Consider the following 13,577-nt stretch of genomic DNA (forward strand, 5'->3'; position numbering starts at 1 on the left):
TTTGTATGTTGTATTTTCCTCTATGAACCATGCAAACAGTGCAGGACAGTTTGGTTCCTCGTAGAAGAAACCATTTGAAGGCTCTGCCACAAACACGAGGCATCATTTTGTAATAATTTTTCCATTTCTTCTGAATCCATCCATGTTAGATACACAGTGTCAGTTTGTGTAATCTCTATTTTCTTGTTTTTCTGGTACGTCTGAATTAAATAGTAAGAAACTGTGACAAAAATGTCAGCCAGGCCTGAATGTCCTCGCTTTAATCCAGCAGCTTTAGTCACTTCACTTTTAGGTTAAATTAGTTTCAGTGTACCTGAAAAACCAAACGAATTAAAAACAAAGGAGGACCAGACCAGATGAAGTTATATACAAACCTAAGCTAACAGGCTAAAGGCTTCAAGCTAACAAGCTAGCTTCAGTGCACAGCAGAGTGATTTCAAGTTCCTGAAAATGCAGAACATATGCTTACAAGTGTGTGTCATGCTCAGTGAAATGGTATTTATCCATGATATTGCACACTGTGTCAGGGGGAGATTAAAGCTTTCTTTCATTTTCTCTTGAAGACGTGCAGCGTTTTGGAGACATGAGGTAACTGGACTTCTGCTTGGATAAAGTGGTGGGGCCAAACTTCCCCTGAGGTTTTCATTTGTGAGTGAGTAATCTCTCTTTATACCTCAAACGTTGACGTAAAGTGCAGAAGACAGCAGGAATGCTTTAAAGGCACGTGGCCTGCCAAGTACACTATCTTGCAAACAAGATGGTTATCAGTTACTTTAAAACACATATTTCCATATTACTGTGAGAGCAGGTTATATTTGGGAAGACTGCCTCGGCTTTGAGTTCACTTTTCCTCTGTCCCATATATCATACACTCGGTCACAGATTAGCCAAAGTTGAAATTAGCGTCTTGGCAACCTCGTTGCTTGCCTTACAGGACTGGCTGTCACTCCGTCAGAGTATGATGTCCTTTGGGTGAGTGTTTGTGTGGAACCTGTCATCAGATTGTTTACTGTTCTCGCCTCCGGTTCAAAAATTCAAATGGAGATTAACGGAAAGCAAAGCTTGCTGGGTTAGAGGAAACCCGAGAATCTCAGATTTTATTCAGGGCTTGTTACTATGCACCTGGTTTCTCCCTGCACAACAACCCATAAATGGGCCTGTGATTTCTGTGTGTGCATCAAGAGCCACTGTTCATTTTCCATGTTCCTGGCACAGAAGCTGGTACAGTATGAGTGGCCTAAATATACTTTCATGGGTCTTGTGGGAAAAAAAGCAGCAACATTCCCAGGTAATGGCTATAGTTACGACACTTGTGTATAACAGCTTAGCACAAATGAGCCAGAGACTCACAAAGTCCATTAACAGTTTTGCTGTGGTCGAGGACTCTTATTCTGTTGGGAATGTTTTTATGAGAGGAAAATCTTTTGCACATTATTGAACTCCAGATGTCTGCAGAGTCGGAAACAAAACATCACTGGCAAATAACCCTAATTCATAACCTTCTGCTTAGCTGCTGCTAACACATAATAATATATATGTGTTTTTTAACAAGCCTTGGCCCACAGCACCATCTGTAAAGCAAACGTTCAATTAATAAGCAGCACTTGTAGAAAGTAGCAAGAAACAGAAGCAGAATGAACCTGTGGTTTCAGTCATTACCCAAGTGTGACATAAGCTGCTGTATTCACACTGTACTTTCTATTAAATTTGATCTGTGATTTATAGCAAGAATGTAGCAAAAACATAAAATACTGTTCACTAATTATTTACCAAAGAACATTTTTATCATTTTTTATTAAAATTAAGCTATAAAATCAGAAATGTTTATTTGTGTCTCCCATGTGTAAACCTATGTTTACATCCAGGGTTGGACAGTCAGACAACTCTGACAGGAGGACATTAGGCTGTATTTTTATGTTAGTCGAACCTCAGATACAAGAGAAAGCGTTCGGCCATGTTCCAGGAAGTTATGTGAAATTGTGGGAGGTGTTTCGGGAGTATGGGGTGTCTAGCACTTTGCTGCGAGCAGTTCGGTCCTCATACAACCGTTGCAAGAGCTTGGTCTGCATTCCTGGAGGGTTAGTGGGTGTTGGACAGAATTTCTAGGCGTAGCCAAGTGGCGGGAAGCTTCCATTCGGGTGGTCTAAGAATCAGTATCCGCTGTTATCTTGGGGTCTTGTTCACAAGTGAGGAGAGAGGCAAGCGAGAGAGTGACAGAGGGATTGGTGCTGCGACTGCTGTAATGTGGACGCTGTACTGGTACGTCATGGTCAAAAGAGAGCTGAGCATAAACATGAAACTCTTGATTTACCTGTCGATCTACATCCCTGCTAGCATCTGTAGGTGAGCTTCCTCTGAAGGGTGGCAGGCAGACAGGAGGTGCACTTCCTAAAGTCTGACTTGCACAGGCCCAGTCACTCCTCAGGTGTCCATCACCATTGACCTGAATGGCATCAGTGTCCTCAGTGGTTGTAGCTATGTCTGTCACTGCAGATGCAGCAGGCTGCTGTTAGCCAAACCATTTGCTTAAGCTTAGTTGCAGTGACACGTTGGTGATGTGGATGTTTAACTCTTACTAAACAGTGTGGTTCAATTTTGACATCTTGACGTGCATTTTGGCAGCAAAAGTTACCATATTTGGGCAAGAGGGCGGAGTGTTATCAACTCACACTAGTTGCTGCTAACTCAGGCCAAGCAGCAGCTAACAAATAGTAAATAGTAAAATGTGTAATTTAATTCTATTAACACTCTTCCATCACCAGCCTAAATATAGTGGGCAGGCCCAGGGCTTCACTAAAGGTTATAAACCTGGTTTTTAATGTTGTTCAGTTTGGCGTGTTAACAGGGGATTGAGTTGCTTTTGGAGTGATTAGAGGAACTGGAATTTCTGGCACTTCCATGTTGGATTTATTCTTCATCCCTCCAGGTTACTTCCTGGTGGTGCTATTAGCTCAATGACTGACAGTAGCAACTAACTTACTAGTTAAAGGCCTCAACCACACAGGCCAAGATGCTGGTTGGCAACCCCCTGGTAAAGTTTGATCACTGGGGAAAAATGTCTGTTTGCAGTTGTTGGTGCCACTGGACTGACTTTGTCACAAATAGAGATGCTGCACCAAAAACCTCCTGACTGCTTTGGTTACTGGTAGTTTGCATGAACAGCACTGATTTGTAAACTAACCACTGAAAGATAGCGAAATTTGGCAAAGTGTGGTGCAAACTGGGAGAATAGTTTCATTCAAAGTAAAAACTGAGCCCATCCTGGTATAATTCCAACCTGGTCACTAAAAAAGGTTTTTGGTCCCATCCACTGAATTTTCAGGAATTGGAGATTATGTATCGGAATTTCAGGAGCGGGACCACGCCTCCAAACACGCTCCTTCCAGTTGTCATCTATATAGGTTCCCCAGTTCTGCAAGATGTTCATTCTCGTTTACGTGCCCCACCCTCCCTCCCTCCTTGTTCTCTATTCTTTAACTTCTTCGCTTCTACTTAGTACACGGGGATCTGCCAGGCCCGGGAGCCGTCGCCAGTCCCCTTCGAAGCCTTCCCCAAACCGCAGCTCAGTTCATGTCCAAGCCTTTCACCTTTACCTACTAAAACGCTGTCAAACCTAAAATGAGGACGTGGGCCCAGCGAGTGAAAACCTTGTAAATGATAATGTCACTACAGAGTCATCAGTTTGTAAATCCACAGTGTGAAGTCATGTTTCTGCCACAGTGCTATGCATTAGCAGCTCCTTTAGCTTGTGTGGCTGTTGAAATGTATTTGTTATGAAAAACATGTCTTACAGTGCTTATTGACATAGTGGCTATTTATTATGCAAAGACATTATTGGCTGTGGGAAAAAAACATGGCAGTTGTGCTGATCGTCCGTCTTCCCGCCTCTCTGTCCTCCCACTCCTCAGCTGTACAACAGGGGTCTTGTTAGCCTAAACACTGATGCAGTAGCACTGAACTTGGGGCACATTGTTGTGCTCCAGACCGATGTGGGTCTGCTTCCCACCCACAGTTTGCCTTCTTACACTGACCTTCCCAGTGCAAAGATTTCTAAGACCATACTGATATAATAATGATGTTTACTTGTAAAGCACCGTGTGTCACATCAGCATTATTCACTTTATTTCTGTTGTTGGTCATGATGCTACACTCACTCAGGGGAAAACAGTGGTTGAAGATCACAAGTTATTGCAGCTGTGTGCATTAAACTTCCAGTTTTGTTTCCTTTAACATGGTTGATTCAAAGAACGACACCAGCTCTACGACTGCTGACATAATAAGATGGTAATAATACAGCAATAAGATGAAATCATAGGATCAAGTTGCATCTGTTGTCATTTGCATACACACAAATTAACATTAAACAGAAATTGACATTAACTAGTTATACTACTTTGTAGACGTTGTTATGCAGAAATTCAGAAATTCAACCACAAAGAGTGACATAGTTACTGCAGGACAGCAATTTAATGTGTAAATAACATCTCTCAGCAAACTTGCTACAAATGTAAACTTAAACCCTCCAGCTGGTAACCAGCTGAGTCTAGACGTGGGGCGATCGTGGCTCAAGAGTTGGGAGTTCGCCTTGTAATCGGAAGGTTGCCGGTTCGAGCCCCGGCTCGGACAGTCTCGGTCGTTGTGTCCTTGGGCAAGACACTTCACCCGTTGCCTACTGGTGGTGGTCAGAGGGCCCGGTGGCGCCAGTGTCCGGCAGCCTCGCCTCTGTCAGTGCGCCCCAGGGTGGCTGTGGCTACAATGTAGCTTGCCATCACCAGTGTATGAATGTGTGTGTGAATGGGTGAATGACTGGATATGTAAAGCGCTTTGGGGTCCTTAGGGACCATAGAAGCGCTATATAAATACAGGCCATTTACCATTTAGACTCCTACTGCGAAGAAACACTTCACAGACGGGTTCAATTCAATTCACATTTATTTATAAAGCTCCAAATCACAACAGCAGTCGCCTCAAGGTGCTTTATATTGTACAGTAGATCGCACAATAATAAATACAGAGAAAAACCCAACAATCATATGACCCCCTATGAGCAAGCACTTTGGCGACAGTGGGAAGGAAAAACTCCCTTTTAACAGGAAGAAAACTCCAGCAGAACCAGGCTCAGGGAGGGGCGGGGCCATCTGCTGTGATTGGTTGGGGTGAGAGAAGGAAGACAGGATAAAGACATGCTGTGGAAGAGAGACAGAGATTAATAACAGATATGATTCGATGCAGAGAGGTCTGTTAACACATAGTGAGTGAGAAAGGTGGCTGGAAAGGAAAAACTCAATGCATCATGGGAATCCCCGGCAGCCTACGTCTATTGCAGCATAACTAAGGGAGGATTCAGGGTCACCTGGTCCAGCCCTAACTATATGCTTTAGCAAAAAGGAAAGTTTGAAGCCTAATCTTGAAAGTAGAGATAGTGTCTGTCTCCCGAATCCAAACTGGAAGCTGGTTCCACAGAAGAGGGGCCTGAAAACTGAAGGCTCTGCCTCCCATTCTACTTTTAAATACTCTAGGAACAACAAGTAGGCCTGCAGTGTGAGAGCGAAGTGCTCTAATAGGGTGATATGGTACTACAAGGTCATTAAGATAAGATGGGGCCTGATTATTTAAGACCTTGTATGTGAGGAGCAGGATTTTGAATTCAATTCTGGATTTAACAGGAAGCCAATGAAGGGAAGCCAAAACAGGAGAAATCTGCTCTCTCTTTCTAGTCCCTGTCAGGACTCTTGCTGCAGCATTTTGGATTAACTGAAGGCTTTTCAGTGAGTTTTTAGGACATCCTGATAATAAAGAATTACAGTAGTCCAGCCTGGAAGTAATAAATGCATGAACTAGTTTTTCAGCGTCACTCTGAGACAGGATATTTCTAATTTTAGAGATGTTGCACAAATGGAAGAAAGCAATCTTACATATTTGTTTAATATGTGCGTTGAAGGACATGTCCTGGTCAAAAATGACTCCAAGGTTCCTCACAGTGTTACTGGAGGCCAAGGTAATGCCATCCAGAGTAAGAATCTGCTTAGATACCATATTTCTAAGATTTTCAGGGCCGAGTACAATAACCTCAGTTTGATCTGAATTAAGAAGCAGAAAGTTAGCGGCCATCCAGGTCTTTATGTCTTTAAGACATTCCTGCAGTTTAACTAATTGGTGTGTGTTACCTGGCTTCATGGACAGATAGAGCTGCGTGTCATCTGCATAGCAGTGAAAATGTATGCTATGTCTTCTAATGATGCTGCCTAAGGGAATCATGTATAATGTAAACAGAACTGGTCCTAGCACTGAACCCTGTGGAACTCCATAATTAACCTCAGTATATGAAGAAGACTGAAGGTTGCGCTCACTGGTACAGACTGACCTCAGACTGATTGTAAAATGTTGGTCATTTGTCTGTAGTTAAAATTGAACGTGATTATTTGCAAACCTGTCTGAGAGTGACTGCAGCCAGTCTGAATCAGACTGCAATCGTTTGGAGACAGGTTGTCTCCTACAGGTGACCTGTGCCCTGCGACCTTGCCCAGAGATTGGGGGCGTCACATGCTCAGCCTGCAGCCAACCAGCTGATTACCACAACTGGTTGCAATGACTGTGAAAAAAATGGTACAATCACCAGGCAAAGGCAAGCTGATTTTTTGTCTTGCACTGATTATTACATACATATTACTCATACATGCATTTGTATAGTTATTATAAAATTAGGACTGATGCTTATAATTTTTTATTTATTTGTAAGTTGTATTTACAAATATTTGTATTTATTTGTAAGTTTTCACAGCTGTTGTTTCCCACATGTCTCCCAGTAGGACGACAGACAGCTTCTCACCCAGGTACTCTGAAATGTTGATCAGCACACAAGCATAGACAGCAGTCAGGAACAAACCTCGTCGTCCACCGAGAAAAACTCCACCATGCAGGCATCAAGCTGAGGGGAGACCAAGATACACACCTACAGGAGGACCTACAGGAGGATGGGTCCATGTCCCTTCTTCAAGCTGCACCCCAACAGGCCCCATAGGCTGAGGCCCAGCTACCACTCTGTAACTCTGTCCCAGGTAGGCTCAACTGTTACTTTGTTCCTGCACTCATGAGGCTCTTCTGAATCGCTCCTTGTCTGGTACCTCACACAGGACCGATTTGCCATGGGAGATAACATCAGGGACACAAGCCCCCCAATAGCAAACCCACCTGGGACGCACAAACCCCTCCACCACAGTAGGTAGTGATTCACTGAGGTTCTGCTGGCTTCATCGGGTGGTGGCCTCCAGCTCGTACTGGCGTGGTTCGCAGCTGAGAGTGAAGCGGAGGTGAATGAGAATCAGCACCTCTTTAGGACTTTAAGTATTTAGGGGTCTCGTTCACGAGTGAGGAGAGAAGGGAGCGGGAGATCGACAGATTGGTGCCGATGCTGTGATCCATTGTGGTGAAAAGAGAGCTGAACGTAAAAGTGAAGCATTCGATTTACCTACCCTGATCTGTGGTCTCGAGCTCTGGGTGGTGACTGAAAGAACGAGATCACTGATAAACATGAGCTCTCGCTGTTTTTCAGCAGCGTGGGAATCCTGCTGCTACGAACTCTTCTAAATGCCTGCAACAGGAGCATTAAATGCCACCTGTCAGTCAGCTGCTTGTGAAAGCACCGATCGATATGCGAGGCTTGACACTTTGCCTCACAAAGCTGTCACCCATGTCAGAAGCAGCTCCACCTGAAGAATTACTGTAAATCTACTGGAATGGAATGAGGGTGTGTACCAAAGAAGGGCAAAAGCTGGCAGTAATTATGTTTCATAACCACGAAACACATGATTTGCAGCAGGGTTTTGAGTCTGTCCTCATTTAGACCAGATGAAAAGGGGCTCAAACAAACTGCTCTTAGATCCCTGACCTGACACTGTAAAATCAGACTTTAAAAGCCTGGCTCCATAACAGCCATACACAAAGGTTCATGCTCGGCTGCAGCTGCACAGGTCACAGGGTCAAGAGGTGCAGAGGTGAAGGTTGAGATCTGAATGTTGAGCAGAATAGGCGAGCATGTCACCGGCTGTCACGTGCATTCATCCTCAGGCCTCTTTTTACGGTTTGATCTGTTGTATCAGAGCAAAGAGACGTGTGTGAGAATTTAGACAGGCGGTGCCTCGCTGCTTCCTCTGCTGTCGTCACAGGTTTGTGTGATTACATTTATGCGTGTGTGTGACTGTGGGCGCATGGAAGAGGAAACAAAGAGCACTGGTCATGATGGTGGCTGTGTGTCATTGAGAACAGAAGAGTCGGTCCACTCTGCATCAGTTAGTGTGTTTATAGCCTGTTTGAGGAAAGACACCTACTTTTTGTTCATTTGTGAAAAATCAGACTGCAGACACAGACAGTTACAGAGGAATGTGACACTTTCTGTGTGTATTTCACACTTTTCAGGCTGTGAACACATTATTACGGCACAGAGAGCCGAGCGCTTCGTTGGCCTTTGCTGAGACACTTCCTCTCTGACTTGTCTGAGTCTTCTGGGTTGAACTTTGTGTTTTGACTCTCTCGTCTTGTTTAGTGCGAGTTTTGTCTTTGGCTTCTCATTTAGAGACTGAGACGTGGGTGTTTAGACTCGATTATATCCCACATCAGGAGTGTTTTAACTGGGACTCTGTGTTTGAACTAAGTGTGAGAATATGGACTTGAGCCTGTGTATTTTGCCTCTGCCTCGTGTCCTCTCCCTGCCTACAGTCTTTTGCTACATTAGTGTGCAGCCTAATGTGTCTTACATTTATAAAAGATTAGCTTTGAATTACTTCTAATCACAGCCGAATGCAGTGATGTAGCTCAAAAGTTTCCCTTTTCTTAGGTCCACAGTGTTTAGTGGTGTTCAGACAAGAGCACTGTGGTCTTTTCAGTCTTGACTTAAACTGATCTGAGCTGTTGGATGCATCTCTGCATTAAAACGTTCGTCTTTGTTTAAGCTTGTTTTCAGGGCTGGATCAGTGACCCTGAACCCTCCCTCAGCTATGGTGCAAAAGGTCTCATCTGACGCCTTTTTTCACTCTCCATGTGTTTATGCACCACTCTGTATTTGATTATGAGTTATTATTAATAGTCCTGCCTCCCTCCCTTCGCCTCCAAGCAGATGGGCGCTTCTCAGTGAAGGTTTCATAATTTCATCGTGTTGTGTTTGTTCTGACATGAAAGACTTCACTGTAGTGTTTTTGACTTTCAAGGCCATTTCCTGTAAGTTCACCAGTTAAACAGAGTTAAATCTTCAGCTTGATAACTGCTTGAAAAAGGAAGTGCAGTCATTTTTCTGTCACAGGAACTTTGAATGACTTAACCGCCTCTAATGAACCAAACTGAAGGTAAACTGAGTGTAACTAACGTGCCTGATAAATTCTTGGCATCAACACATCCTGACACATCAGTGTCATGTTGTATCTAAGCGAGAGTGCAGATGAACAACAGTCTGAGTAAAGCGCTCTACTCCAGTGTGTTGTGTGTAAGCCTCTACCTGGACTTCCTTCACTGCTTCAGGGCAAACACTGTGTGACTCAAGTTATTACTCACACCTTTATTTAAAGCATATCTTTCTGTGAGATCAGCCCACTGCCTTCTCCACCTTCAGCTGAAAAACACACCCCTCGCCTGGGGTGATGAGCAGAAACAAAGCTGGACGCTCTCATCTCGCCGGTGACAGAGACACGTCTGGATAAAGACCATCGACAATAATTCCCCAACCAAAAAATTATGTAACCTCAAAACAATAAGCAATGCACAGAATAAAGGTACAGCCACATCAAAGCGTAGCCTCGAGCAACAATATCAGATACCTGAAAGGCTTTGCTGGTGCTGTTGGTATAGATGATGAAAACAAGCGTGTCTGTGTGTGCGTTTGACCCACATTATACAACCTGGAATGTTGTTTTCCATCTAGACTGATGCTTTATTCCAAGCTGCTGCTCAAAGGCTTTTTGTCATTTGACTAAAAAGAACAAGTTATTATCTTTGTCATATAAGCGCTGCAACCTGATACGACATGTAGGAATTTTCCTCACTGTGGCTCCACTCAGCCTGGAGCACGGCACACCGAGGTGTTACCACGTTCAAACCCACTCAGCTGTCTGTGTGTAGACGACAGTGGGTTACATTTTATTTACAATTTTATGACTGGTTAATATAGTCCTCGTTTTCTGATTAATCAGCAGCGAATCATCTGCATAGAAAGACGCCAAACCTTTACTGACAGACATGGAACAGGCTGGACCTGCATCCTGTTCAAGTGTTGTCAACATGACTTTATTCACTTTTAAGTCGTCTTACACAATCTTACTCAGGTGTTTTATAACACGATATGTTTTTATGTAAAACAGTCAGCTGAAACCACTGATGGGTGATCATCTCCTTACTGGGGTAAAGGCATTCTTGTGGTTGGTACATGTACCACCCATGTTTGGTCACAGACAAAACACAGCAGCGTTCTCTCACAGCAACTCATCGTGGTTCACAAGCAGCTCAGAAACTAGTCCAACAAACTGCCCCACACCCCACAGAATACCCAGCACGGCCCGGTCCCATGTCTGTGTTCACACCTGCAGGTAGTTTAAGTCTTAAGGTGTTTTGCAGTTTTCTACAACTTTGCACACCGTTGGGAAAAATGGGAAACAGCGCTGTGAGCGGATGTCACCTGGAATTGTTTCCAGTCAAACTGATTGCATTTGTTGCTTTATTTAATTTTGTGCAGAAGGCGTCAAAGCTTTGAAAAGTCTTAATTACTAAATATGTAAAGAAAAGATGCAGTGTTTATACCATGTCTGCTGAGACCATTAATTTAGTTTTTTGGTATTTTGTGAGTTCATGTTGTCATTTTTTGTGCTGGTTTATATTTTTGACCTCTGCTGAGATAACTCTACAGTAGTCTTTGTAAAATATAAGTGAAATATAAGAATTCAATTCAATTCAATTTTATTTATATAGCGCCAAATCACAACAAAAGTCGCCTCAAGGCGCTTTATAGGTACAGAGAAAAACTCAACAATCATATGACCCCCTATGAGCAAGCACTTTGGTGATAGTGGGAAGGAAAAACTCCCTTTTAACAGGAAGAAACCTCCGGCAGAACCAGGCTCAGGGAGGGGCGGGGCCATCTGCTGTGACCGGTTGGGGTGAGAGAAGGAAAACAGGATAAAGTCATGCTGTGGAAGAGAGACAGAGATTAATAACAGATATGATTCGATGCAGAGAGGTCTATTAACACATAGTGAGTGAGAAAGGTGACTGGAAAGGAAAAACTCAATGCATCATGGGAATCCCTGGCAGCCTACGTCTATTGCAGCATAACTAAGGGAGGATTCAGGGTCACCTGGTCCAGCCCTAACTATATGCTTTAGCAAAAAGGAAAGTTTGAAGCCTAATCTTGAAAGTAGAGATAGTGTCTGTCTCCTGAATCCAAACTGGAAGCTGGTTCCACAGAAGAGGGGCCTGAAAACTGAAGGCTCTGCCTCCCATTCTACTTTTAAATACTCTAGGAACAACAAGTAGGCCTGCAGTGTGAGAGTGAAGTGCTCTAATGGGGTGATATGGTACTACAAGGTCATTAAGATAAGATGGGGCCTGATTATTTAAGACCTTGTATGAGTGTCTATGGGGGTCACTTGGAGGACACTTTGAGTCAAACAGTTCCTTTCAGCCCCTGGAATAAACCACATGGCATAAACCATCAGCTGATCACAGGCAAAAATACAAAAAATAAACTTTACTTTGAGTCAAAGAAGTTCAGTCAGTGCAGGAAAATGTAGGAAGGTTGAATGTTTCATTGGAGTCGTAGAAGGTGCTTGTTTTTAAAAAATACCTTGCCTTATCGTTTTAGAGACTATGCAGTGTTGTCATTAGCCTTGTTATATACCCACATATCCCACAGACTGTTTGTAGTTCACGTTAAGGGACTGTAAGTTTCTTCACTTCAGCCAGTGAAATGATTTATGGTCATACGAACAGAGTGGGTGTAGCTCAGGAGGTAGCCTCATCTATTGATCAGCAGGTCGGTATTAACCCAAAGTTACTCTCTGATGCTTCCATCAGCGTGTGAATGGTTGTTAGAAAGCATAGAAACAGTGCTTTGAGAGTAGAAATGTGATCTGTCCATTTACAAACATCTGTGCTTTGTTGGTAAACACATGCTCATCCAGCTCTAACCTGATTGTTCTGTGTTCCCACACACATCAAGCTGAAGTCCAAAGCAGGTTACTCTGACTCTGCCTTCACTCCTGGCTCATGTTATGTCTTAGATTTGATGCTCTCTGGATATCAGCCAGAAAGTCCTTTTTCTGTGTCACTGGATGTTTCTGGGACAGGTTTTAACAAGGCCTTCTTTGTGTCCCAGCAGGTCTACCCAGTCTGCTGCCTCTGTGAAGTGATGGGATGTGTGATGAGGTAAGTACTGGGAGAGATTACAAACCTGAGAGATTCACTTGAAAGGAAGTGAAGCGCCCTGCGGTGCATTAAAACGTGAGACAGAAAGAAGAGGGATTAATAAAATGAATGAATTCCATATCCCAGTCATTAGTTTAATAATATGCACTGCAGCGAACAAGCTTATGGAACAAGACGACACAACAGTCGTTCCTTTTAGCAGCTCCTCCCTCTAATAAGTGAGGTTGACAGTCCTGTGTGTATGACAGTATATCAGCTGTTTTCCACACTTTTAGATTGTTAACCTGAATCTATTTAAGCACCTCAGTGCGTCTCTTGGGTTACGCTGTCCCTCTTAGGCCTGTTCCTGCTTTAAAAGCAGCACTAAGTTACCTCGCCTGCGACGCTCTGCTAGACCTTTAGTGCAGTCCATGCTGTTTGTGTGTGTCTAACTGAAGAGCACGCTGTGTTTGCTGGAGATCAAGTGTCTGACTTGGCTATTGAAGAATATCTCTTTTCTTTGCCTTGAGAAACTCTTGGGTTGTTATTGCAGCGGGCTTTGTGTCACGATCCATTTGCAGTGTGAAGCAGAGAGCGTAGTCCTGCCCACAGCAGAGTTCATCCTGGTACTTCTGTCACCTGTCACACCTCCAACAAACAGCAGAGATCATAGAAGCTGCACATGCTGACGGTGTAACACGCCTGCACCGTGCTGGATGGATGATGCAGCGTACATCGGATCATCAGCTCTTTATCTCCTTCTCCAAAATGTTCTTTTCCAAGCATTACTTTAAGTTCATCTTCAGTTTATTTAGACAAACAGTGCTTTTGTCTTTACAGAATGCAGAAAAAACTCTTTTACATGTTTTCTGGTAATATACTTTATATATTATTTATTGTAATATATGTTTTAAGCTGAGTTTGTCAGAGAATAAAGAGGGAAAGACCTCAGCTCATCGTGGAAGTGCTTGTCATGCGTGTCATCCAATTACTTTAAAGCCTCTGAAAATGTGGGACCGTTCATAGAGAAGAAAAGCTGACAGTCTACACCTGAATCACATCTTGACTGTCTGATATAAAATAACTACGTGTACCAGTGTACCTGTACTTCAACTGTACAAGGAAGGAAAACTACGTTAGCCAGCAGCTTAGTTAATGCCAAAATATAAACAGTAATCTGTCGAGGCGCCATT

At 43.4% G+C, this 13,577-nt stretch overlaps 1 long non-coding RNA gene across 3 annotated transcripts; it reads left to right on the forward strand.

Moving 5' to 3' along the window:
- The first annotated feature begins 389 nt into the window (after positions 1-389).
- LOC109195085 (uncharacterized) lies at positions 390-13,319 on the forward strand. Of its 3 annotated transcripts, none has more exons than XR_002056765.2 (5): positions 390-471; positions 564-652; positions 6,810-7,058; positions 12,356-12,405; positions 12,938-13,319. It is a non-coding gene; the product is annotated as an uncharacterized LOC109195085 (long non-coding RNA). The 3 variants fall into 3 exon arrangements; XR_002056764.2 differs by having other exon boundaries at positions 12,966-13,319; XR_003214687.1 differs by lacking the exons at positions 12,356-12,405; positions 12,938-13,319 and adding an exon at positions 7,134-7,220.
- The last annotated feature ends 258 nt before the right edge of the window (positions 13,320-13,577 follow it).

The sequence above is a fragment of the Oreochromis niloticus genome, linkage group LG17, assembly GCF_001858045.2.
Source record: "Oreochromis niloticus isolate F11D_XX linkage group LG17, O_niloticus_UMD_NMBU, whole genome shotgun sequence".
NCBI classification, from domain to species: Eukaryota; Metazoa; Chordata; class Actinopteri; order Cichliformes; family Cichlidae; genus Oreochromis; species Oreochromis niloticus.